The following is a 5536-nucleotide window of genomic DNA, read 5'->3' as shown; positions in this document are numbered from 1 at the left end:
TTTCCTATGTCATAGGAATTGAGATTCATCGAGATAGGACTCGAGGATTGCTGAGATTATCCCAGAAGACCTATATAGAGAAAGTCTTTAAGAGATTCAGCATGGATAAATGCTCCCCTAGTCCTGCCCGTATAGTTAAGGGCGATATATTCAGTCAGTTACAATGTCCCAGGAACGCACTGGAACGGGATGAGATGAGACAGATTATTTATGCTTCCGCTGTTGGTAGTCTCATGTATGCTCAAGTTTGTACCCGTCCAGATATTGCATTTGCAGTTGGCATGCTTGGGAGGTACCAGAGTGACCCAGGTTTGGATCACTAGAAGGCAGCCAAAAAGGTTATGCGTTACCTGCGAGGGACTTCAGATTACGTGCTCACATTTAGGAGATCAGATAACCTTGAGGTGATTGGCTATTCTGATTCCGACTTTGCTGGTTGTTGGGACACCCATCGGTCCACTTCTGGTTACATTTTTATGCTTTCAGGAGGACCTATTTCTTGGAGAAGCGTCAAGCAGAGAATGACGGCTTCATCCACTATGGAGGCGGAGTTTATTTCATGTTCGGAGGCTTCGGCTCACGCCTTATGGTTGAGGAATTTTATTTCAGGGGTTCATTTGATTGATTCTATTGAGAGGCCGCTGAAACTTCTCTGTGATAATTCCGCTGCGGTTTTCTTTTCCAAGAACAATAAGTCTGGAGACGGCTCGAAGCATATAGATCTAAAGTATCTTGTTCTGAGGGAAAGAGTTCAGAATCAGCATGTATCTGTGGAATACATAAGCACCGCACTTATGTTGGCGGATCCCTTGACTAAAGGCTTGTCACCAAAGCTCTTCAGAGAGCATGTAGCGCGCATGGGATTGGTTGACACTTTTGATAGCCCATGATAGTGGGAGTTTGCATTTGGTATTGAGATACACTGTTGTGATTACATTATATTTTATGATTCTAATATATATTATGATTATTTTCTACCGCTCCATTTTGTGCACATTATGTAAATGGATTGTTAATAAGAGGTAGAATGTGTCTGTATGACTGTTTTGGACCATGTTTACATCTTATGCATGTATGCTTTTACATTCATGTTAGTAAGAATTACTAATAATATAATCATGGGGTAGGCTATTGGGTAGAGTTGGTGACCCAATGGTTACATAGTTTATTGTTGGTAGTTTTTACTGAACGGAATGTTGTGTTTATTATCTAACTAACTTAAAGTTATGATCCTTATGTTTGGCTCAAAGATCTTGCTAGTTAAGTGGGAGAATGTTAGGAAATAATCCTAACGGTGGATGTGGCTTTTCCAAGATCGATGGTCGAGATCATTTGGTTAGTTAATTACTTTTGTGAAAAGTCATTAATGAAAAGACTTTATGTGAAAAGGTATAAACATTTAAAAGAGACGTTTGGGCAAAGGGATCGGCGCGATGAGGAGTCCCATCTCTTCCCACAAACGCTTATAAAAAGAACTCTTGGGTCCTATTCGCAGACAATGAATTTGTTTCCAAACTTTGAGAATCCACGCTTAAAGAGAAAGGAAACCGGTCCCCATCACCGACTATTGTGTAGCAGTGAGAAACCTTAAGAGAAAGAAAAACAAGATTCATGGCAATAATCCTAACAAACACTTGATAAGCTAATATTCCATGAAAAATATGGGTTGTGGTACCAAACAAACCTTGGAAAGATTCATTAGGTTTCTCTTTCAGATACTGAAAAGGCACATGAACCCATAATGATGATGATGCGGCTCAATGAATATTATAACAGAAATATGGAATGATGAAGAAGACATCAAACAAATCAATAACAAAAGATCTCAATCTTGAGACATTCTACGGCAGTGGAACGATATAGAGAGGATTAGCATGACAGAAAAAAGGAAGTGTGTGTGTGTTGGCGCGGCGGGCGCGGGGGGGGGGGGGGGGGGGTGATCATATAAATTATTACCAGCATAATCTTACCATTCAAAACTTAAAGAAAAAAAAATCAATAGGAAATAGTATTAGAATAAGATTCTATCATACTTATTTAGTTTGTCACAAAGCAAGTTTCTTGAGACACTTTCGTTGTCCGGCACTATGTTCAGGATCACTGGATGCTCTAGTAGTGTAGTGTAAAAGCTAACCTGGATGCTCTAGTTATTTGAGAAAATTAAGGGGCACAATTCAGGAAGAACCAACAATTATCCCATTGTTCAAGGCAATAATATGCAACCTTTTGAATTATTAATCCCTCTAATTTTTAGATGAGTTCATGATTTCTCTAGAGCATTTGACAACCGCATTGAGGTCTTATCTATTTAATTTTCAAGCATTAGAAATAGTGGAGGGTCCCTATGCAAGTAAGTTAAGAGCAAAGCCCGCCTGTTTCTTGCCAAGAAGAAAGTGCGGGACCTTATTTGAATTTCCGACACCCATTTTGATTTGAAGTATCTGAAACTTAAATGGCAAATAATAAGTCATAATACCAGGAGCATAGCTATCAATACCATACATACATGCATGTTTGTGTGTATCTCACCTGCGATGTCTAAATAAGACTCAAACAAGGCTCCTAGTTTTCTCACTACTAGTTATTGCCCAATTCGGATCACAATTAAGCATGCGTGTCCCTATCAATCTACTCGTTTAGATGTTAACAGAAAGCCAGGGTTTCAAATCTTATGTTGTTGAATGATTGAGATCGAGATCTCATTTTCTTGAATTATGCTGCCCAAATAACCAACGCCCTCCATGCAGTCTTTTGTAGCTTCACATTCGGTAAACCTCCAACACGTCCTTCAAAAGCTTCATTTCCCTCACTCTTTGGAGGAATCCTTCATAACTTGTATAGTTGTATAGCTTCTTGGTCATACTTTGCCACCTCCACCTTCACTCTCTGCCTCTCTGGTATTGCAAGGCCTCCATTAGGAGAATACCTTCTAGTGCAATCAGGTGATCATAGTTATTGCCCCATTTTCTGTAACAGTAGAGTGCTTCTTTGAAGCTAGCGATCTCTACAAGCTCAGAAAGGATGTGGGCTACAGGATAGACTAGCTTTGGTATGGGAGGAGAGAGATTGTTGGTGAATTAAATGGCCAATGCAAAAATGATAAGAGTTGTGTTTTGTTAAAAACGAAAATAAATCCATATTATTTGCTTTATCTAAAAAAAAGAAAAAAAAGAACAGAGAAAATAGATAGAGTGGTAAGTCCGATTGACAGATACTGTGGACCAATAGGGGCGCCCCTTGCGGCTATTTTTTGCAAGGGTTCCCTTCAGTTTATCATTGCTCTATTCTCTATTAATTGCTTTATCAAACAAAAAAAAGAGAAACTAGATAGAGTAGTCATTCCAATTGACACATACTTGGGACCAATAGGGGCGCCCTTGTGTCTGTATTTTTGCATGGGTTCCCTTTATCATGGCTCGATTATCTATTAGTAGTGCTCCTAGTGGATTTAATGATTTGTTCTACGATTGAAGGGGATGATCTTCTCCTGTCGTTCCTACAAATTCATTAAGTTATTGGAGTACACATATGATCAAAAGTGTTACCAAACAGAACATTATCTTAAGCTCTAAATATTACTTCAAATCCAACAACCAATTATAATAACTCAACAGAATTAAGAAGATATTATTTTTAAATACAAAAAACTTACATCTAATAAAAGATGACATTTTATTTTGTTCTACAATTCTCTTATTAATATCTGGTAACTCATACATTTGTCCAAACCCACAACCAAAATCCGCAAGCATCATGCCTATGTCTTATAACTCTTACATTTGTCCAAACCTAACCCTCAAACATCATGCCTACAAGGAGGCCTAGCATGGAAGCTAGCCAAATTCCATTAAGAGAAGCAATGAGAACATCTGTTCTATCCAATCCAAGAGATGGAGATATCTTTGGTGTTCCATCTCTTCCCTAGAATTGGACACAACTATCAATTTCCTAGCTGACATCAACCTGGTGCAAGGTAGTTATTCGTCCTCTTTTTGAAGGCATAAGTTGCCTCATGAGAGCTTCAACTGTCCAAATACAATGCTCTTATAAAGAGATCAATATAGAAAGGCGGCTTTGTTTGCTTGCGATAAATATGCAAACAAACAAACTATTCAAAAATGGCTCACAGAGCCAGGCATGAAGCCTGCTCAAACGATCAAAGAAACCCATTTTTGAAAAATAAACAAGCCAAAAATTGGCCAGTATAATTCAGCTTAACGTGAAGAGCCGTAATTTAAAATTACGAACCCATCTGCGTTTTAAGCAAGTTGAGTAAGTTTAATATTTCCTATATCACCTGTTCCTTCGATGATGTATGCAAATGTCATGTGGATATTCTCTTTGACCCAGAAATTTGTCATATCTTTATTCTTGTTCCAAACTGCAAGCTTTGACGCTTCTTGCTTCAAGTTCCTCACCATCGTCTCCATCCGAAAGCCCAACTTTTTACAAAATGAAACTCACATCGGAAATGGAAGGGGAAAACAATCGCCTCACCTTTTTCTCACCAATTTACACGCAGATCTAAACAATCGCTGATTTGAGGTGGGTCGATTTCTTTTTAATCTTGGACAGCTCTCTTCCTCTGTTCCTCCAACAAACCGTCCACGTTGGAGGCTAGTGGCTTCAGTTTTTATACCAAATCGCTCACATATTCTTCTTTTGCTTCTATTCTGCACCATCAACAAGGAACACAAATTTGTGTACAAGTAAGAAATACACCAGATCTGAGAAAAAAAATATGATAAAACAGTCCATAACAAATACAAGCTCTTATAAAGAGAAAAATATTTCCAAACAAGAAGATTACCTCTGGCAGTATGGCGATTGGTTTTGGATTTGCGGACGACAGTATGCTTCCTAAAATGGGAGAGCAGGCAGAGGCGACGCGCTTGCATGAAAAAGTAGGGTTTTGAGGTCTTTATATAGAAGTTTAAGGATAGGGATAGAGTCAAATCTACGGTGAGGATTTCCGTAAGCTTGCTAAAAGAGGCGCAATTTCTAAGGTACGAGGGCAGGACTTGGTAGCCCGCTCTGCAATTGCTAGTAGCGAAACCCGCGTGATACAGCTTGGCAGAAATCTATTGACGTTGGAATAGTGGTAGATTCGCAGTCCAAAAAGGAAAAAGGGCGATGATAAATTCGCTCTCGCTGTAGGATGATTCGCACCCCTTTAACGTTATAGAATGTGGTAACGTTAAAAAGGTGCGATCATCCTATAAGTGGTGGGGATTTATCATCTCCCAGGAAAAAGTGGCTCTTCCAATACAATACGACATAACGGTCCTCGACATGGGAATTACAAAAAATTCGGTGGCAGTTAGGCTCGTTTCTAGAAGACACTCCTATTATTTCACATGCAATGTCTATGAATTTGGATCCGTTGGATCTGTAGCAAAGTTTGGCCAAAACCCTGGAAAACACCTCGATCGTATGGTACTAATTTGATCCACAAAGTGTCTTTCAAGGTTCCACACCATCATCGTAAACGTCCCCATTTGGGACCCTAGAGTCGATAGTCACCTTGGATCAAAAT

The 5536-nt window shown here is 39.2% G+C and overlaps 1 long non-coding RNA gene across 1 annotated transcript; it reads right to left on the bottom strand.

The window, feature by feature from the left end:
• Positions 1-3616: 3616 nt before the first annotated feature.
• On the bottom strand, positions 3617-5190 carry LOC143876440 (uncharacterized). Its single transcript, XR_013250382.1, has 2 exons — positions 4811-5190; positions 3617-4673 (listed from the first exon to the last, which is right to left on the bottom strand). It is a non-coding gene; the product is annotated as an uncharacterized LOC143876440 (long non-coding RNA).
• Positions 5191-5536: the final 346 nt, after the last annotated feature.

This window comes from Tasmannia lanceolata, unplaced genomic scaffold (genome assembly GCF_043159265.1).
Source record: "Tasmannia lanceolata isolate RefF3 unplaced genomic scaffold, GAP_Taslan_0.1 ptg000005l, whole genome shotgun sequence".
Classification (NCBI taxonomy): domain Eukaryota; kingdom Viridiplantae; phylum Streptophyta; class Magnoliopsida; order Canellales; family Winteraceae; genus Tasmannia; species Tasmannia lanceolata.
The sequence above is the reverse complement of the archived record's forward strand: the minus strand, read 5'-3'. Positions and strand labels throughout refer to the sequence as shown.